This window comes from Rhyacophila brunnea, unplaced genomic scaffold, assembly GCF_057557595.1.
Source record: "Rhyacophila brunnea isolate RB1 unplaced genomic scaffold, BYU_Rbru_1.0 scaffold_24, whole genome shotgun sequence".
NCBI classification, from domain to species: Eukaryota; Metazoa; Arthropoda; class Insecta; order Trichoptera; family Rhyacophilidae; genus Rhyacophila; species Rhyacophila brunnea.
The window spans coordinates 7,844,421-7,867,738 of NW_028232904.1; the positions used below are offsets into that span (position 1 = coordinate 7,844,421).

The 23,318-nt window shown below is 34.1% G+C and overlaps 1 protein-coding gene across 1 annotated transcript in view; it reads right to left on the bottom strand.

Moving 5' to 3' along the window:
* The window catches only part of Dh44 (corticotropin-releasing diuretic hormone 44), a 311,030-nt gene that overhangs the window by 82,968 nt on the left and 204,744 nt on the right, over positions 1-23,318 (bottom strand). The window contains exon 3 of the mRNA XM_085951222.1: positions 1,147-1,193. The gene's annotated coding sequence lies outside the window, so the exon portion shown is untranslated. The remainder of the gene's footprint in view (positions 1-1,146; positions 1,194-23,318) is intronic.

The following is a 23,318-nucleotide window of genomic DNA, read 5'->3' on the forward strand; positions in this document are numbered from 1 at the left end:
TTTTATTGGCTTAATGGAAAGTCGTTTTCAATTTAACCACGTCCTTGTCATATCACTTGATTTGTATTGTATCAATCAGAGCGTGTTGCAGGAGTGAGAGAAATAAAAAAAGTGAATCCCCACGCTTTAAACTAAGACATATTTTTCTCCTTACCATCGTACAGATAGTTATTTACACGGTATGAGAATGTGACGCGTTGCGTTTTAAACTGTACCGTAGATTCATCTAACCGTTGCGCTGTAGACTCTTTGCACAGACCAGTAGAATAGTTTGATGATGAGTGTCAAAATAAGATCAAAACTCTTCAGTTTAAACTCATTTTCACGACGAACGGAAAATGACATATTTCTTTGTGATGGTAAAAAACAAGTGATATTGTTTAATTTTGTACGTCTTAGTATCCTTAGCCAAATATAATTAGTTTGTTTAAATTGAAGAATAATAATGGAGACTGTCTTAGATGACTACCAGTTTTAATACTGGATATTGCTAGCTATTGCATTACATATGAACACGTGTATTAATTAAGGCGCTAAGTACCAAACACATAAAAACTGACATTTTTATAGAAAAATATTCTACATACCAACGCCAACAACTTCAACTATAGTCTAAGTGCCTCAACCAAGTCAAAAAAATACAGCAAAATAATTAAACCTGTCGACGTTGTAAGTCCGTTGGCGTGTTTTATTTATAATGGTGTAAGTAGCACTGCAGTGGTCAACGGCATTCAATATAAAATAGCTGACGATGGTGTGTTGATACTTGCGAGTTCTTAATACATAAAATTATAGAAGCTGCCGTGATTGCTTCACACTGTAAAACTACATTTTTCAAAAGGTCTGCTTCATGAAGTTTTACTGCAATGACTCGGTATTTTGTAACTACGGGCAATACTACTTTTTGATACTTAGAGCCTTATTTAATACACGTATTCATGACCATCTTTATAGACTCACCCCTTCGCAGTACTATTGACCAGTCTCTGAAGTACACCCAGCAGTTATCATTATATCTTTCTGTTGTTCTATGGTAGGTGCAGTAATACTAAGATTACGGATTGTCAAAAATGGCGTTCATTATAACAATAATAAGATAAATAAATCATATTGAGATGAACTTAAAGCTTTAATGAAATCACTTACCAAATTGACTTGATTCTTCAAAAAGCCTTGTAAGAAGAGCTGCTAGTCTGTAAAAAATATACATAATGTTAGTTTTGTGTTGTAAGTAGAGCTTGTGAGTTCTCGATTCGAGATTGGTTTTATTAGGTCACTACTGTGGTGTTCGATGTGTGGGTTGAGGATGATGATAATGAAGTCTACGATGTAGCAGGGTGAGATTTATAAGCAGCGTATCGGTACAATAGTATATTATACAATGATAGTACATATAATCTACTGAGATAGTTACGAGCTAGGTACTTGGATTCGAGTGACATTTAGAAAAATTATTCTTCGTTATTTATACAATAAAAAGTAATACATTAACATTAAATTCTGGTACATAATTATATTGGACTAATTATAGAGTCAGCGTTTTAAATCGAGTAGCTTGTGAAATATTATTTATTATTACCGTCGTAAGAAAATAGGATATCATGAAAAATGATTATTCGGCTAATACACCGTAATGATATAATGTGCTGTGATATGATGTAATAATATACCGTATCTAATATTGCCAATCAACTTGCTGATCTAGCTAAGATTTGTTTACTGGAAATTGATTCGCTGAGAATATATTATTGCAGAATAATTTGATACATTAAACAATAGATATTTGATCGCTACTATACTACAGCTACAGTTTATTGATTTCTCGAGAATAATAAATTGTCGATCACAATCTCTAATTATTGTAAAGTAAAGGAAAGACAGACAACACTGAACTATAGAGCTTATACCAAGATTCAAAACTCTCCACCTTCATAAAACTCCAGAGACTCAACTGGGCAAGCCATGTCCAACGCATGCCTGAGTCACGGATACCGAAGAAGATACTCGAAGGAAACCCAGGGGAAAAGGCCAGTGAGAAAGCCACGCACACGATGGGATGATAACGTTACAAAAGATGCCAACCAGCTGCTAAAAATCGGTAACTGGAAAAGACGTGGGGAGGACCATACCAGCCAAAGGATGGTGGTGGAGGAAGCCAGGGCTCTAATTGAGCTGTAGTGCCATCGAAGAAGAAGAAGAGGCAAGACAGATTCTTCAGGTATTGCGGTCACGACGAAATCAATTTGGAACAGTGTTAATGTCATTTAAAAGCAACTATCTGGAAGATCTGAAGAAGAATCTGACACCATTCAATTTTAGGATGATATTTTCAAGATGGTTGAATTGGTTACCATACAAAAGTAAAAGTAAATATGTTCTATATTTGTAAGAATTAACACCATTACATCAAATGCGTGTGAAACATGGACTCTAAGTATAATAGAGATCCAGAAACTTAGAATAACACAACGCGGAATGGAGAGGTGCATGCTGGGCATAACGCGAAAGGACAAAAAGAGGAATGAGTGGATAAGGAAGCGGACAAGGGTTTGCGATGAGTTTATTAAAAGCCTCAAATGGAGATGTGCTGGACACATAGCAAGAAAAAGAGACGATCGTTGGACAAATTTAGTCTTCCAGTGGTAAAACGACCGCAAGGTAGACCTAGAGGTCGCTGGATCGATGAAATGATAAAGTTCTGAGGAAGTACGTGGCAACGCAACGCATAGGACCAAGAGAAGTGGAAGCAGCTTGAAGAGGCCTTCATCCAGCAGTGGATAGATACAGGCTGATGGTGATGATGACATAAAATAAACCCTGTAAGCGAGAGGTGGTTTACAGTAATTCTGTACACATTTGATGAAAATTAGTTATTAGTATGTTAAAAATCCATTGATGTACGCTATGGCATGACAAATATTAGTAATTCATATTATCTTCATTAACAAAAAAAAAATAACTATTTTATTCAACGTATAATTCACAAGATTTAAGAATGTACCATTCTAATTATTGAACATACCTAGCATCTCCCTGCATACTAGAAGTAATGAGCGGATGGGACGTAAACCCGAGAGATGCAGGGTTCGATTCCCTGCGGGGGTGGCTTACTTTTTCCAAAAAGATGTTTTCTATTGGTTGTAATATATTTTCTCAGAAAGTGTTTTTCAAAATTATGTATGCTCAAAAAAAAAGTTTTAATCATTAAAAATACCATATGTTTAATGGGCAAAAATCACTCATTTGTCTCTAGGTACTATACAATTGTCAATATGGACTTAACTAATAATAGTTTCGGAATTTAGACATTGACTAATTAATACTTATTGCATGTTTCATTTCGAGTATCACCACTTTTGTATAACAACTCAAACAAAAATGAGTTTGCCTTGGCATTATGGTGGTCAAATGAATGTTTATTGTATCATAGATTCTCAAAGCTTATTGGATATTGTCTTAGACCCGAACGGAGTTAGGGTATAAACTACCTTTAATATTGTCATTTCAGTAAAGTTATAAAAGCACGTAAAAACTGTATTATAAGAATTGGCGTTTTGTTTTATATAAGAGACAGGGAAACTAATTGTATAGATTTGCCGAAACCGATTTATTTCGTTTTTTTTATTTGTTGAAAGGTGTATTTTATTGATAACCTTAGAAACAGATACCTTCATTAGTTTTGCCAGAAAGAAACTTCATAGTTTTGTATATTCTTAGTAGACCCATATCATTGTTTTCAGCATATTATGCCGTTACGGCGGGTTACATGTAAAATTGTACGTAAAACATTTCATCGTGGCACAGTTTGCCGTGAGCTTTATTATCGGAAAGATAACCTATACTATACAGTCTCCAATTTTATTAGATTAAATATGAACATAAATTCAATTTTAATAGCTGATTTTGGCAAAATTCATGAATTAAATGATGAAAACCTAACGTAACCTAACAAAATAATCAAGTATATCGGCTATTTTAAAAATTTGTTTGCTACTGGCTTCCTGTAAAGTGTAAACCGACAAGAACCGTGTTTTATTTAGACAATTTTATATCAGTACTATTTATACGACCCAAAGAGGTTGGACGTTCTTCAATATACGACCATACAACATTTCACGGTGAAGTGTGATACGGCGAACAAGTTTCCGGACACGCTTATGGTGTATATGATTATATGGAAACTCACGGCCAAAAGTGGAGGTATGCTGTTAAGATCATCCATAAACAGTGCACGCAAAACTTTGCCAGTCATACCTATTTGTTTTCATTGAAACAGTACTACAATTTACAGACGGTGTTGGTTAGTTTTTAAAATTCAATTAAACCCTGCGAAACCAAGCCATTATAAAGAATAGTCAAAGAATATTCGTCTATCTATAAAATGCAATTAAATCATATATAACTTTGGATATTTTATAGATAGAATAATATTAATTGTTATTTATTATAGTTTGGTGTAGGCAGGGCTTAATGAATTACAAAAAAAGAATCAAGAATATGTGTAATATGTATTCTTAATCCAACGAAAACAAATAAGCACAATTTTGTTGTATCGCCCAAAGTATACCAAAACTATTATGTTTTGGTTTAGGCAGAGTTTAATTGATGTTTAAAAACTAAACAACACTCATCATTTGTAAATTTAATGTAGTCTTAGTTCAATACAGACAAATGAATATGACTAACAAAGTTTAATGTGCACTATTTATGGGGAATCTTAACAGCCTACCTCCACTCTTCACTACTGCTGCCTATCCACGGCTGTACATACATAGGTACATGGTGGAGATGGGGACCCTAAAATAATTTATATCTTATTAATATGTTATACCTACATGGATTTTCACCCGTAATCTGTCGGCAATTGCAAATACTAATTTCAAGGTAAACGTGTAAAATCACTTTCCATTACTAACTACCGTGCTTAAGTAAAGCATTTTCATTTCAATAATGTCTGTATGGAGAACAATTTAATTGGTCGATTTAATATATCAATGGTCGAGATTGACATTGAGACGATTTCGAGGTACTTCACGGTACTTGAATTCCAAATATATTCATAGAAAAGATTCCCTCAGGCTTAAAATAATAAACTTTAATGGAAGTATTATTTATATTGGAAGAAAATACCTTGGAAGAAAATACCTATGACTAACAAAGTTTAATGTGCACTATTTATGACGGATCTAAACAGCCTACGTCCACCCTTCGTTACTGGCCACACTGTATGAAAGATAGAGAAAACGTATTTACCCCAGAGTAAAAAATAAGAATAAAGGTGCGTACATTGTTATAATCAATATTGTTGGTAGCGTAATAATGATATTCAGTCAATAATGTTTCTCAAGATACGATTGCACCTACCTCCTGTGCAGCGAGCTTGTCGCCAGATTATCCTGCTGATTGAAAATTACCTGTCTCAGGTGAGAGCGGACCGTACATCATTACCTGTGTGGGCGGGGGTAGGTAAATTTTCACTTACAAACCCATCTCAAACGCCTCCCTCTCCGGTGCGGTTCTGGTTTCTCTTACAGACAGGGCTGAATCGGTTAGATAATGCGCCTCGGGGCGAAATTCCTATCTGCTTCTCGTCAAAGTGTGGAATGCATTCGATCCTACCTACATGTGAAAACCAAGTTTAACTTGTTGTCGTAAGGTTAAGAAAAAATAGTGCTAGTATCTGAGACTTTGGACGAAACCTGAACTAAACCATATAATAATTAAATTTAATTCAGAGCAATTTATTAGTTTTGAGTTAATTGGGTTTGAAAACTAATTTGCCATGTTAATATAAACCACAAAACAGAATATAAGATATAATTTCAAAAGCCAATCGCCATCGAACAAGGTTTTTTCAGCTTATTAAAGTTACAGCGCAAGAAATACAAAGCCCGCCCAATTTAATTTTTACCAATATCGAATACGCGTTTTATTTACTTAATGTATATTGAAAAATAACATATTTTTAACTCGTGTTTAAGTTTATCTCATATTTATCCACACTCGAGAATTAAACCTTGTTACAGTCTCACCCATAAGGTAACCCATTTATTAAATTTGATACGGTTTGAGTGAACGTCATCATTCATCCCAAAACCAAAGTGAAACCCTGAGAGTTACATTTCGAGTCGTCGATTTACCAGTGAACACCGAACCAGCACCAGGTGCCCTATGTTATAACTTGTGACATGAAGTCACCCGACGACATGACGTAATTGTGACGTAACCTCAATACACGCATCGAGGCGAGCTGCCCAAGCACACGGCTCACCATAGATATTATTATGCTGAAACACCTATTTGTGTATGGGGACAATGAATAACGCCAGTATTTGAGTAGCGTTAATTTCTCTAATGCTATTATCACTCCGGTAGTATGTCACAATGATGTCATATGACGTCATGTTGACCGGGAGACTTCAACTCGCAAGTTACAACATAAGGCCCCAGCGCGTGCCAGTCCTCTCAACATAAAAGGTCAGTATCTGGTATCCTGTATACCCCTCCCCCCAGATACGTTATCCACCATCATCTTCAAATTATAGTCCACTGCAAAAAGCACAACCAGATTATAATGCTTTAATTCTGCAGAGTTTTCATTAAAACCGATATAAATTTTATTAAATCATGAAATAAACATAATATTATTATGTTAACCTCATTGACGTTAATCAAATTTGAGTATTTTATCAATACAATAAAACATAATTCAAAATTCATCCGGTAGGTAATTCAAGAAATATTATTCCATGTTAGAGTTTTGAAAAAATATCATTGTTATAAAAACAAAACACGTGGATTTAAAAAAACACATTTTAAAACATGTCAGCGTCATAGCTCGAGGCGACCGCGTCATAATTCTCGGGCATTATAAAAAAAAGTTTTTATATGTAATCCATATTTTCATTCATCTCGTATATCAGCTTCATGCAAAGCCCTCTATTATCAAGCCACGACATGGAGCTGCAATACTTGAAAGTAATCCTAGCTAGATTTTTATTTATACTGTATTTTGTTGCTTACAGTAATATATATTGTAGTCTTAATTCAATAAAAACAACTAACAACATTTAATGTGCCCTATTTATGGCGGATCTTAACTGCCGACCTCCACCCTTTGCTACTGATCAGTGACGTCCCGTGGGGGTACGCTTGGGGGCGGCAGTTGCTCGAAGGGCGGCAAATCGAGGAGAATCATTAGATATATATAAATAGGTACCTAAACTTAGTAATAACGGGAATATCTTTTCATTAAACAATGAGCTCACTGGTTGGAAACAAATTCTATTAATTAACATGAAAGGTTTAACTGTAATGTAATTTTTTGTCGAGTTTGCGATGTCTAGCTTACTTCTGTTATTCTTGGACGTCACGTCCTTGAAGACCAGCAATGACACGTGCAGATTTGCGAATTATATTTTAATTATAGGTAGGTACATAATAATCTAATAAATTTATCCAAATATTTTTGCCAGTCACTCGCGAGTTTTGAAAGTTGTCAGATGTATTTTTAAATGTATCTGAAACCGTGGACCCGCAATATTATCTATTGAAGTAGAGATGGCATTTAAATTAGATTTAGTGGTAAGTACATAATATTTTGTTACTAATGTATCCATACAACACTTTTCTTAGATATTGGAGTCATGAAGGGATGGTAAAAAACACTGTATAAAAATGGGGGGCATATTGGCGCTGCTTAGGGGCGGCATTTTGTCTAGGGACGGCACTGCTACTGATATAATATAGCATAGTTTAGTTTCAGTGTTCAAACAATGTGTACTACCAGTGCTCACGTGTGAGTGTGTGTGTGAAACATGGACTCTAAACTTGTGATTATATTGAGACGCACGTCGCGTACTATAACTCTGTCACGGCGACAAATTTGGTCTATAGTTTTGTCATTTTGAAAAATATTTTGAACAATCATTATCTCTGTAAATTCTATAATGGAGAGTGCCAACTATAATGTATTAGTATTTTGAATTATTATTCATGCTAATTTCAATAAATATTATACGTGTGCTTACGTTAAAATTACTTGCGATATTACATCCATAGATAATATTTTGAACAGAACCCAACCTGCAGACCATAGATAATAGACAACATTCTTGTAGAAAATACATAGTGCCAACCGCAGTGTAAAGATTGCATGCATGGATCAAAAAAGTTCTGAAGCTACTAAATTTTCACGCGACAGTTTCAATTTGTGCAATATATGTGCCTGCGCAGTATAACGATAGTGGCGAACCTGGTGGCAAAAAATACGAACTACACAGCGCAAAGCATTTTGACGTTAACAATTTTTCACAGTCAAATAGCACCTTAAAATGACAGCATCGCGTCTCGTTTACGCTTGAAGATTGAGACAGTCAGCACTTTTACGTGTACACAGTTATTATCGCGATAGTTTTATTGGTGCCAGAAAATCTATGCACGTGTACAGGTGATAAAACATTTCACAAGAGAATCGCGTTTACGCTCTGTAGTGCAAGTTTTCATTTTTTATTTTAAATGTTCCAATTTCAAAAAAACTGTGTTTGAAAAAAGAACAGAAATAAACCATAGCTTCAATCAAAGCGCGCCTGTGAATTCGCGAACATGCACCGTATGTTGCTTGCAATTTTGCCTCGGGTGCATTCACGTGAAATGTGCATTTAAATGCACGCGTGTAACAGGTGTAAAATAGTTCTTTCAAAACGATTCTACAATAATTGGAAACAACACTTACAATCTCTGGGCAAAATAAAAATAAAACATATTTTTTGTTAGTGGAAATTTAAAATATCACGAACGCTTGACGAATATTTTTTGCGGAGTCGGCTATCTATTAAATTTTTTTTAAACATATTGTGGATATTACAAATTATAAGTCTAGCACGTTCACAACATGACATGAAACATTATTATTAAAAGTAATAAATGCGATGAAAATTAAAATATAAAAAGAGAACACATCTATTTATAGAAGTTCAAAGAAGTACACCGAGTTTGCTAATGATGCCTTATTTTAAGAATTTATAAAATATAGTCCACCTAAACTCACCTCACGCAAGTGGAATATATCAACACCCGAAGCAATTTGGTTGAATATAGTTATCGCCCTCCCAATTGGCATCACCAGTGGCAAGTTGGTTCTGCATCTTGGGAGAATAAACAACTGATTCTCTCTATTTTTAAGATAGTTATCACTATCAGGGACACACAGGTCAACAATGCCAGAATGGCAAAGTTCTCATTTATATCGTAATAGATTTTTGGGTTTCCACCGTTTGTACTTTTTACAACGTTTTTATTAGCTCGTTTTCTTGTTTGTCCGTGGTTGTTTATCCAATACAAATCTTGCAATCGATTTTTAACTAACTTCCTGACTAGCTAGACATTTGAAACTTTTAGAATATATCAGAACACGATGCCAATGCATTCTTTTAATACTTTTAACCATCTTTAAGCAGAATTGAATTCATGTTCAGTTAATTCTGTTTTGTATGGAAAGTTATTTCAGAAAAATACGTAAAAATTATAAAAAAACTATTATTGGTTGCTAAGGGGGTGGTTCTAGCAACTAAATTATTAATATATACGTGCTTTACTATGGAAATCAAAATAAAATGACATTTCAGTATTCTATATTTGTTTGTTTGTTTGTTTTTTATTTACTTTATATCAAGTAGAAGTTTGAGCACATTGAGCATAATAATTCAACAGAAAATTTAAAATCGTTGTACCTATATAAAAAGTTATTTTTATCTTGTAAATTATTCTCGATGTTTCGGGCTAGTTGCAGAGGACATTATCAAGAGATGATATATTTTCTGATGAAGTGTAGTGTAGGTGTATGAATGCAAACATCGCTTTAAGAATGCCAAAAAAAATCATCATGGCTATTGGCACTGTTAGCAAAATCCAATATTCGATCCGGTATCTCTGGTAGTAACAATTGCCACAATACTCTGAGTAACATTTGCTCTTAGTTAATCAGAATAGATATTTTTGTCTGCTATCACGAGGGATAGATTCTAATCCTGGTGGGCTAAAAAAAATAATTTATATGCTCCTGTCAATTACCTACGTGGTCGTAGCCATGAGCTATTCTGGGTCGGAACTGTTTTCTCGAGTCAAGCCTATCAAGTACCATTAGCGAGGGGTGCACGACTAGTAAATGCGCTCCTCAAAGACATAGACATATTCAATAATGTACTTTGCACTTTGTTCTTTTGTTTTTATTTTATTTTATAAAATTATTTATATTATTTTTATTATTATTATTTTCTTCTTCTCTCTTATGAGAATAATATTTGTTATAGTATAAATCTGTTGTTATGTACATAATGTTTTGTTTTCTTAAATAAATTTGAACACCAGCATACCACCTCGGGTGCCTTTCAATACGGTCACACCCTGATTCCTTTGCCTTCTTCCCTAAGGGACGTAACAGTACAACACCGCTCTATTCTTGAGCCTGAATTCTCGGAATTTGGAACCACTTAACGTTCCGGTAAAAGTATAAACAAGCCTTAAAACTAATTTTAACATTAATTTATAAAATATAACTTAAAATTATTATTAGTGCAAATTACAAATATTTCACAGTAATGACAACGTCAACAAGCCGGGCTTGACCAATTCCCCAAAGTGGGTCAGTTTAGTAGATGCCAGTAAGTGACTTACAAAGTTATACTGCGTTTACTTAATTTGTGTAAGTAGATTGACAAATTTACGTATTTGGTTAATCTATTATTTTTGTTTGTACAGATTTTGATGTCTCCTTGAAAAACTTAAGCCACTAGGTACTAAGTGATAGGTTTTTTTTTTAATATTAATAACTATGCCCTTGCTTTTTCGTACAAGGTTGGGTTAGTTGCATTAATATGGGCTAATAAGGTTCTTCCATTTATATCTTTAATCTTCTTTATGGCCAGGATTAAATATTTTGTGTAGTGTTCTTGTGTTGTTCTATTGCTAAGTACTTCGTGAGGCTTTTGGAGGTCGATTTCATGATTATGCTGTCTACACCGAGTCCTGAGAGTCCATCGCTCCCTTTATAGTAAAGGGCAGTCGTTGATGACATACCACATAGTTTGAGATGTGTTGCCGTCACATGGACAACAGTCATCATCCCTCAATTTAAATCTTTTTTAGATAAGATCCCACCGTTAGCCTGTTAGTATCTGTGTGAGTTCGTGTAATATTTTTATGTTCCTGGCAAGAGTGATGGCAGAGTTTATGTTTGGAATAAATTTCTGCGTTATTGATCCTGTGGCGGATGTTGTGTATCTTTGGTTCCATAGCTCTATTGTGTCTTCGTTTAGTTTTTGTTTTGCGTAGGTTGAAGGTCTTTTATCTGTTGTGGCTTGTTTGGCGTATTTATCAGCTTCCTCGTTTGTGGCTATCCCCGTGTGACTTCTTATCCAGAAGAATCTAGGGTTTGTTCCTATCATTCGAAGCTGTGTTGATAGTATATAGTATGGATGATGGGTTTTGAAGAGCTACCAGACTGGATTGGCTATCTGAGAATATGTTAACATAGTTGTATCTGTGGAACTTTAATCTTTTCAGTGCCCACTCGAGAGATTCTCTGATAGCCAATATTTCTACTGAGGAGTGACAGGGGTTATAATACCGAAAGAAAATACTAATACCAGTATTTTGGTATTTCCTGTTGAATACTGGTATTCGTGAAATATCTCATGGAGTAAACAGAAGTCTCTACCAAAAATATCTAAATAGGTAAATACATGTAAATCTTTCAAAATATGTAAATATAAGATATGATAGAGATGCTGACGTTTGTCCTGTTAAACCTTTTATTTCCACTTTCAATAAAGAATATAAATCGTTATTGTCTGTTTTTTTAAACCGGTGTTTCCAGTTTTGAAATACCAATATTGCAATCCCTAGTGTTATATTTTATATAATATTTTTTCTGCAAAATGATAAATAATCAATATGTTAAAAAATCTTATACTTCATAAGAAATAAATATAAAATGGCCGTTTCCTGGAAACCGTATTTTATAAAAAATGATTGATTAAATATAACATGATGTGCTCTGTAAAAAGTCATAGTTTTAACATATTATTATGTATGTATATAACTTCAAATCCTTTTTCTTTATTTCGATTTTAGCATTGGTATTGTGACCTAGTAAAACTCGATTCGATATGAATAAACAATAATTAAAGTTTTAGACATTTTAAATATTAGAAAAAAAAATCGGTGTGTTTACTTATGTACGCGCTTTAGACGTTATACTTCTTTGGCGTAACAAAACAAAAACAAAACTTGTGATAAACTAAATTCTTTGACTAGTTTTTAATTATCTTGTTAAATTACACACTCAAAAAAAAGGACCGCTTATTGGAACGCCGTTGGTTTATTTCTAACTTATATTACTAAATTATATAATGGTTTCTCGTTGCTTTTATTTTTTAAGTACCAAATGTCAATCTGACGTTTAATCGTTTGTTTACGTGAGGAATTGAAAATGGCAAAAAATAATAAATTCTAAACTATATTATTATACTGTATAATCGTCACGTTTACTCCAATCGAGTGCGTTTTTTTTCGTGTGAAAAATAAATTATGTGTTACATGTCACACGCCAAAAATACAGTCTGATCTGATTTCCCAAATGAGCCAAAAGAAGTATAACTTCAAAAAATAAAAAAATAAGTATATTTGAAAAAAAACATGTGACCTGTTAAACAACATAGAAGAAGCCTACCTAAAAATAATCTGATTCCTAAAAAACGCTGTTTTAGTGCATATAAATTAAGCATAATAATTACAACATAAAAATAACTTTTTGTATACCACGTTTTAAAATTTTCTGTTGAATCATATGAACTTGACAATTCTATGTATTAATAATTTAGGACAAATAAGGCAATTGTCAACAAATCATTTTTTTGTTATTTTGCAACAAACAAATATAGAATACTGAAATGTCATTTTGGTTTCCATAGTAACGCAGGTATATATTAATAATTTAATTGCTAGGACTACCCCCTTAGCAACCAATAATAGTGGATTGGATTATGGATTTCTTCCGAAATAACTTTTCATACAAAACAGAATTAACTGAAAATGAATTCAATTCTACTTAAAGATAGCTAAAAGTATTAAAAGAATGCATTGGCATCGTGTTCTGATATATCCTAAAAGTTTCAAATGTCTAGCTAGTCGGGAAGTTAGTTAAAAATCGATTGCAAGATTTGTATTGGATAAATAACCACCGGATAAACAAGAATACGAGCTGTAAATGCGTACCTAATATAAAATTTTCCGATGAAACAAGCACTCCTTATGTTTCAAGGAAACCCGCCACTGGATCTCTATTCAACGATACGTTACTAGGGAATTCTTGTCGTTATTAAACCACGCTAACTTGCGTTTAAAGTTAAACTTTTGAAGATGGCATGGTTTAAACGACTGAGGTATTTAACAAGGGTCAAACAGATCGTCAGTCAACGGTGTCTGACCCGCCCCAAGGACCTCATTCAGCATTGTCGATATCGATATCTCGTGGCCTAATTACTTACCTCCGTCAAAATTTGATAACTTCTGTGGAAAGTATGCCAAACAGTTGGCAGTTGATTATTATATATCGAATTCTAGGCTGTTTCCCTGTATTGGGGCTGTACAATGTCCGTAAGATGAACTATAAGCCGGCTCGCACATCACAACTCGCCTCGTGTGCCTATCCTCCATAAATCAAAGCTTCCGAGAACGGGCAGGCGGTGTTCCTTGATAAAACCTCGCACATCTGCCTAGCGATATCGACATTCGCCGCATCGGAGAGTCTCTCGTCTGCCATTTTTATTGTGTTGATTGTATGAACAAACGTCAAACGCGGTGACCAGCGATGAGCGAGCGATGAGCGAGCAATGACAGTGTAGACAGAGATAGAGACAGAAATGGCCGATGGTCGCGGGCTGTGCGCTTGCGCGTAGTCGACTTTTTTTAGATACGACATGCAGGCTGTATTAAATTCGACATGTTGCATCTGCGGATCGTCTCGCGTTGCAGTTGCAACGGCCAATCTGCGAAGCTCTATTTGATAACGTTTGTTTCTTGGTTTACGATGTCGTCACATCGACGAATTCGTCGTAAGACGCATGCGGCGAGTTCTGATGTGCGAGCCCTCTAAAATGCATGATAATATATACAAGGATTGTCCTAGAATTAAAGACCATTATTATTTAAAATACGGAAGCATGTACGATGAAATTGCTCGCAGAACACAGCTGGGATGGAGTGCTTTCGGACGTCTGAATAGTATCTTCTAGAATGACCTACCATTATGTCTTAAGCGTAGGGTGTTCAACCAATGTGTGCTGCCCGTGCTCACGTATGGCTGCGAGACGTGGACCTTCAATACGAGAGATGTCCAAAGGCTAAGAGTCGCACAGCGAGGCATGGAGAGGTGTATGTTGGGCATCACGCGAAAGGACCGTAAGAGAAACGAATGGGTTAGAAAGCAGACAGGAGTACGCGATGTAATAGACGTTGCCAAACAGCTGAAATGGATATGGACGGTCGCTGGACAAATGCTGTCATCCAATGGTACCCCAAGGGCCACAAAACGGCCACAGGGTTGCCCTAAAGCCGCTGGATTGACGAACTGATAAAGTTCGGCGGAAATACGTGGCACCGAATGACACAGGACCGAGAGAGTTGGAAGAAGCTTACGGAGGCCTTCATCCAGCAGTGGATTGACCCCGGCTGATGATGATCAGATGAATCAGGAAAGTTTTATTATTATAAAAAAAGCATACGAAATTTTAGGTACATATCCCCAATATTTTTCAACGTAGTCCCCGTCACGATCAATTCACATGGTGAGCCATGGCACTAGGTCCTTGATTCCTTTGTCGTAGAACTCCGCCACCGCCGTCCACAAAAATGTTCTCACCTCTTCCTCCACGTCCTCGTCGGTCTCGAAGCGTTTTCCGGCCAAATGTTGCTTTAGGCGAAGAACAAAATGGAAATAATTCGGCGCCAGATCGGGGCTATACGTAGGATGACGAAAGACATCCCATTTGAATGAGTCCAAAAGTCAACAATACCAATGCGCTTTTCACATGATTTTGTTTGTGATCTTCCGTCAGCATTTTCGGTACCCAACGAGAACACCTTTGCATAACCCATTTTTCCCCTCGAAATCGTTTGTATGGTAGACTTAATGACGTTTGGGATCAAAATTAGGAGCTCACGGACTGTCAGACGGCGATCTTAATGAACTTTTCCATTGATTTTCTTCAACAAAACATCACAAATTGAGGACCTCCTTCTTCTCCCCTCCTCATCATGAACACTCATTCTACGACTCGAAAACTCAGTACACCACTTCCTGACGTTCCAATGGTTAATCACATTACCATAATTTGATGTGAGACGATGATGGATTTCAACATGGTAGACTCCCTCCTGGTAGAAAAACCGAATGATTGAACGCACCTCGCAGGCGGCGGCATTTGACGGGGGAGCGTCCATCTAAAACGGATGTAAAAGTCATACTGAAGCAGTTACCGAGCCGGCTCACCACTAGTTCTGGAGAGGAAAGTCTACGCTACACGCCAGTACTGCCATCTTTTGAGAAATAATATCCGCGTCACCAACAATGAATAAAGGTCTTTAATTCTTGGACAACCCTCGTATTTGGCTGTAGATAAAGGCGAAGTCGTAGTGGCTTGTACGTTGTAAGATCAGCGTTTATTGTTGATACCAGAATGCAATAAATACATTAATAAAGATGACAGCATGACAGTATAATCGCGAATATTGATATACTGTTGAGATCGATGTGATAAAGAGAATGATTATATTAATAAAGTGAGAGACTGAACTCGAGTAGAATGACGGTTAACTATGTCGAAAGAAGAAAAAGTGACAATAGTAGTGCGTCTCTTGATGGACTCGATGAGTGAGTGAGGATTCATGAATTGTTCGAATTTATATAAATGCAGTACAATATTGTAATAGATTTTTGGGTTTCCATCGCGTGTACTTCTTCCTTCTTTCCTCGACGTTTCGGGCTCATCGCAGGGGCCATTATCAGGAGATATATATCCTAGAAGAGATATGGGCCATCGTACACTCTATAACCGATAAACTAACAAATTAAATAAATAATGTAGGTACTAAAATGGTTTACAAACATTTGTATAAATACATTCAAAATGTTTTTTTATTCTAATGCTGATAGAAAACATATCTCGAGAAACAACATATTTGGGAGGAAAGTAAGTAGCGACATCTGGTCTTTTCGAATATTGTTTTTATGAAAGCATTTTGTGCTGGTTAAAACTTTTTTGATGAGAACTGTCCAAATTACATTTAATTAATTAAGTGATATTTGCAAGTATGTGTGAACGAAATATGAAATAAACACATATTTTCGATCCGTGGGAGAATAAAAAAATATTTTGAATGTATTAATTATGCAAATGTTCGTACAAGATTATTTATTTGTTTGTTTGTTAATCTGTTATAGAGAGTACGAAATATGGTCGCCCGTCCTTCATCCTGCAGTGGTGCTACAAAAACGATCTACGCGCTGTACGTCTCCGATAGAAGCAGGCGCAAGATGTAGCGATTGACCGAGGCTTGTGTTTGCTCTATGCATGCTATGTAAAGCAGCGTTTCCAACCTTTTTTTGGCTCGCGTACCACTTACATACGCGTACCACAGTACATTACGCTTAATTGTACCACTTCGTAAAAATTATTGTATTTCGAGAAATTTGTTATTCTATTTGAATTAAAAATTTTATAGGGTGACTATATTTCCCAGAACTCAATTTATTTAAGTTTAAAAAAAAATACCAAAGGTTTTATTTTTCTGATAAAAATGAGACATTTGAACTTTACAATTTTTTTTTAATAAAAGGTGCTGAAGCTCATTTCTTGTCGAAATTCAAAACCAGGACATTTAAAGTAGTTTTTTTTAACAACAAATTTTTATTAAAAAAAAAATTACATAGAATTAAAATAAATTATTTGTATAAAAAAATGAAATGCGCCGCAGGCAATTTTTCCAAGAATTACCGATATTAATAGAAAATATATGCATATAAAATTAATTAAACACGATAAAAATGTATACGGTATGAAAACGAGACAATTCACACATTCATTTTTACAAATTTACAGCAACGCCGCAGCGAAATTTTTGTTTTCAATATAATAATATTAATGAAATTGTATTTAAAAATATTTTTATTACCGAAATATTCTATTTATTATCGAAAATAATAGTTATGAAAGTGTTGATTAAGATTATAATACATTGTTATCAAGTTATAAGTTTAATTTTTAAACAAATTTTACCAAAATATAAGCACGATAATATAAGCAAAATAAATTTAATGAGATCCTTGTGCTTATTTCGAAGAACATAATGTTTTGAAATTTGGTTCAAAAGATGTGAGATATACTCATCCTTAAAATCTACACCTGCGTCCAATTTGTTTCGAAATAAATTTAAATGTTATTTTTATGACTGATTTTTTTTTACTTTTTATGTCCGCCATTACTGATTATTTTTCGCGTACCACCAACTATCCACTCGCGTACCACAGGTTGGGAACCGCTGATGTAAAGGACCACTTTACGTCGTTTATAAGTAGAAGAGTGTAAAACCTTTAAATAAAATCACGTACTTCATTTCAAATACTTTAAAAAATGTGTACATACGTCATCTCGTAAGGGCCCACCTTTTTAAAATGTTCATGCCGAATTCAAATATTAATAATTATTAAAGTTGGATTTGTATTTACATAACCAGTCCATCTGTGAGAGATTAAATATGACGTTGCCAACTTTTATTCAAAAACTCATTTCGAGATGAAAAGTTACGAAAAATTACCATAATTTTGGTTCGTTTACGTTTGACTTGGCACGCAAAACTAAAAATAAAGGTGTCAAATATATTGTAAAACATCGGATTGTTTTTAACTAGTTTTGAAATTTGATACTACGAGATTAAGTTAGACGGTTTATAGGTACACGTGACCAAACGTGACTTTTAATGACATCTACATTTTGTTTATAAAATAAATGAGTTATAATTAAAAAAACTTTTGTCAATCTTCACCAGAGCATCTATTCTATACACATGACTGCTATCAGCTGCTATCGACGACTATCGTGGATAGTTTTTCATATTCTTGTATTCATTTTTCTATGTGCCTTTATGTATACCTCGCATTTACTATCGAGGCTTCTTTAGGAACTTTGGCACGCAAACTGCTCTACTTGATGCTAGTCAAATGAAAATTGTGCCGGCTGAGAAATATGCCTTATTAAAAACTATTCTTCTACCCGCATCGGGTATTGCTAATTTAAATTCGGCCAGGGCCTATGAAACCGCCTTGCAAAAACGCTAGAAAATTCTTTGTAGCGCAAGGCGGTGGTAATTCTGATGAATATTTTGTCGTATTCATTGGGAACTGAGAATTACAACTCATTATAGCCGAGTTTTTCCTATGGTAAAAGAAATGTCGCAAATGACTCTGAGCATATACTTATCCTATCTTATATGACTGCAATCATTGGATTTGAAAGGCATGAATCATCATTACATGTCACCATTTGTAATGAGGTATTATAATTTTTACAATAAGTTACTTGAAATTATTATTGCAATAAGTTCTATGTTTAAATAGCACCTCTCTTGGCTGTGCTAACATTTTGAGCGAGATAGACAGTTTTGACTGTTTAGACGGCTAACTTATTGTAGCAACTATAATACTTCAATACAAAAATATGATAAACAACTAGCCGCAGATAGCAGTTTTGTGTACAGAATACATGCGCAGGTGAGAGTATAAAAATTTCGACCATGTCCGATCCAAATAATATCATATGGGCCTCCACAGAGTGGAGGTTTGTATTGACAGATTTTGTTTTTTATGAGAAATGGATGTCAGTCACTTGCTCAACCTAATATGTCCTTACTTATGACTCATACACAAATTGAAAAACAATATGACGTGTACTTGCAAAACCCAGGATTCGAACCTGGAACCCATGACGCTATCGACATATATTTGTATTATCAGAGAGATTAATTATTTTTTTAATAAATAATACAAGTAAACGAATGTGTTCTACCAACGTTCACGTATGGACGTGAAAAATTGACTGTTAATGTAAGAAAAATACAAAAAATATGAGTAGCGCAACGTGGTATGGAAAGGTGCATGTTTGGCATAACACGTAAAGATCACAAAAGAAACAAATTGATAAGGAAGCAGAAAAACTACCCGATGTGAGAAAAGTCGCCAAACAGATGAAATGGTAATGGGATGGTCATGTCGTGTCTACCCTTTTTAACTCTATTATCAAAATAGTTTCAACCTTTTTTTTGGAACCCGGTTTGGAATCACTGATTTATGGTATTAACTGATAAATCAATCTTATTTCAATTCAACTCATTTATTCATTTACGTGTGTGAAAATTACAAATTACAAGTTTAAGGTATTGACAGAGTGATAATTCTGACTGAATGCAGAACTATTCTAACTCAGATTTGAAATATTTTACAGGAATGTTCTTTGAAACAACCTATTTAAATTATGTATTATTTGTATTGATAAATAAATACATCATATTTTAGTAGATCAATTGATAAAAATAATGATGCATAAAATCTGTCTATATAAATAATAAATAACTTACATATGATGTTTAAAAGAACACATCTGTAAAATAATTCAAATCTTAGTTAAAATATTTCTGCATTCAGCTGACAACATGTTAAAAAAATAATGATCATAGTGATATAATTAATAGGTACATTTAAATATATGTTTAAAATCTGTGTGATCAAACATAATTATCTATAAAATGATATTATATCTTGTAGTACCTACTAATAAAAACTATGTTAATACCCTTAAGGGCGGACGTGCCCTTTGAAAATAGAACAAAAGCTCCATTTTGACCTACGCTGAGCATGTCCCCCCTTAATAAGCTAGCATTATCAAAGCTCTGTATAAAATTCTTTCATACATAAAACATCTAATCATTTCAAATATCAATCTTAAATTGTATTCATAAAATGGAAAAATTCGTAAATAGAATCAACCGTTGTCATTTTGTATGGAACGTACGTTTTTTGTTTCAATATTTTTGAATCAATGCTCACAAGGGAAACAAACTAGTACATCACGTTTTAGTAATGCTGTGTGACTTGGGTTATGAATGTGTTTTTTTACCACGTTTTTTATTACAGATACCCAATAACCAACCATTATTCCAAAGAATTCATCATTCAAAATATTGGAATACTACACTCAATAAGCAGTAATATTATATATAATACAGTATTTCCGGAATGGATTTCATTAAATTGAAAATTGGACAGTCAGTGCCCGGGGCTATACCAATGTATTCTAAATTATTTCCGATAGCAAATATTATTTGTAATTATTATACCTATAAATACGTCATAACAATAAAAATTTGATGGCTTAAAATGAAGATTTGGTAACTCACAAATCGGATATTTTATAGAATAGAAAAAAACTGTTTATATTATTATTATTTACTACATTTACTATTTACCAGTGACATCCCGTGGGAGTAGGCAGATTGAGCGTCGCTTGGGGGCGGCACTTACTCAAAGGGCGGCAAATCGAAGAGAATCACTAGGTATATATAAAAAGCTACCTTAACTTAGTAATAACGGAAATATCTTTCCATTAAAAAAATCAGCTCACTGGTTGGAAACAAAATATATCTATTAATTAGATAAGTACTATACCTAAAATTTTTAACAGGATTTTTTTTGTTGGGTTCGCGATGTCTATTATACTTCCGTTGTCCTTGGACGTCACGTTCTTCACAGTCACTCGCGAGTTATGGAAGTTGTCAGGTGTATTTTTAAATGTACCTATCTGAAACCGTAGACTCGCAATATTGTCTATTGAAGCAGAGATGGCATTTAAGTTAGATTTAGTAGTATAGGTACCTATATCTTGTTAGTAATGTATTCATACAACACAATTCTTATATATTGGAGTCATAAAAGGATGATAAAAAGTACTGTATAAAAAAATGTTGCGGTAGTTTGGTACTGTTTGGGGGCGGCATTTTGTCTAGGGACGTCACTGCTATTTACTATCTGTTTAAAATACGGAAATTAAGAATTTGGGGTATCTTAGCTGGCTTAACCTAGATAATATATAGAATTTGTAAGAAAATCGTATATGTCATTTATTTGTTAAAAAAACAAAACATTGTGGAAATAACGAATCAAAATTCAGGACGTTCACAACACAAGATTTAAATTAAAAAAAATTATAGTTCTAATTAAAAATGTTAAATAAATAATTACAAGATAAAAAGAACTTTTTATCTTGTAATTAGATTTAAAATTTTCTGTTGAATCACATAAACTTGACTTGACTAGCGTAAACGATCAAAAAAAATGTACTTGATAGAAATAATACTGAAATGTCATTTTGACATTCATATTGATTTCCATAGTAACGCTCGTATATATTAATAATTTAATTGCTAGGTCCATCCGCTTAGCAACCAATAATGGTGTCGAATTAACTTTTTATACAAAACAGAATTAACTGAAAAAGAATTCAATTCTACTTAAAGATGACTAAAAGTATTAAAAATGCATTGGCATCGTGTTCTGATGTATTCCAAAAGTTTAAAATGTCTAGCTAGTCGGAAACTTGGTTAAAAATTGATTGCAAGATTTATACCGGACAAAGAACCACCGGACAAATAAGAATACGAGCTAAGAAAAACGTTGTAAAATACATACTTGTCCAATATATCAAAATAGTACATCACTGAAAATGTCTATGTCTTTGGGAAGCGCATTGACTAGTATTGAACCCGTCGCTAATGGTGCCTGATAAGCTTGATACGAGGAAACTGTTCTGAACCAGAATAAGTAGCCATGACTGTGACCATGGAGGTAATTTACGCGTATAAATTCAAATTATTTAGGATACCAGAATTGGAAACCATCTCTCGTGTTAACAAGCAAACACGTCTTCAGAGCAGCAGAGACCCACAAGAGTCGAGAGTGCAAAGCGAAAATGTCTCGTAGTAAGGCAGTCGGAAAATAATCGTTTGACGAATTATTAAAAGGAAAATAGATATATGTCTTAAAATAAAAACATCGAAAAATTGTTACAATATGCGCTAGTACTTCGATACTTTCCTACACTAGATTGATGTTGTAGCGGCAAAAAGCAGCTTTGTGTATAGAATAGATGCGCAGGATGTAAAAAGTACTAGTTAATTTCATCGAAATTAGGGTCGTATGCATGAGATTCCCAAATACTTTATAGGCTAAATACTGCTCATTTGTATGCATGAGTGCAAATGTAATCAGTTGGTTAGCGACGTCGCGATGTGACCTCATAATGTGTCATGGCGTTCATATAATGGAAAACTTATAAAATTTCATTCCCCGATCATTAATTTAAAATTTTCAAATTGTAAATGTGTCTGAAAGTGTGCGAATGGTACCATATAAATTTAATAATTATTATAAACTTTAAATAATTTATCAGTTATTTTATCACATTTATTTGATAATTCAACTGTACGAAAGGATACAGTATTCCCAGTAAAATTTTCTATTTGGTGACAATATATACAGTTATGTTATGACTAACTTTACTTCAATCACTTCTATTATGAGATGTCAAAACGGAATAAAAATAAATGAATGAATGAATGAAATTAATAAACAGCACGACTAGGAACTGTTTTTAAAGTTTGGAAATGTTTTACAGAGTCTACAAAATCAACGAGGGCCTCAAGCAAACGTTTGTTGTAATGAATGCATTATTAAAATGACATTCGAAAGTGACAGATGAAGCAGCTAGTTTGAATGACATGTGACGTCAGATTGCTTACGTCACAAACAGTGCTATACGCTATATGGTGAAAAATCGGTTAAATAGCTTATAAATAATTTCGGAATCTCATACATACGGCCCTTAGATAGTACGCAAATGGTCCACTTGGCAAGGCACATTGGCGCGAATCCGGTGATTTAAAATTATGTATGTTTCAATAAAGGAATGTTACATATTCCCAAATCTTGTGAATTATTATTTGTTGAATAAAAAAAAGTTTATCTACTAATAATTCTATAATATCCAAATCCACATTTATATTTCACCCCATTTATGTAGTTGTCAATGTTGGTCATTAAGACACCGATATAGCTACTATTTGTATAAACCTACATACAATTTATCATATCCGGTTTTATCGCTGGAAACGCTTACCGGGTAGTAAATACTGTTATGACAGTCTTTTTGCAT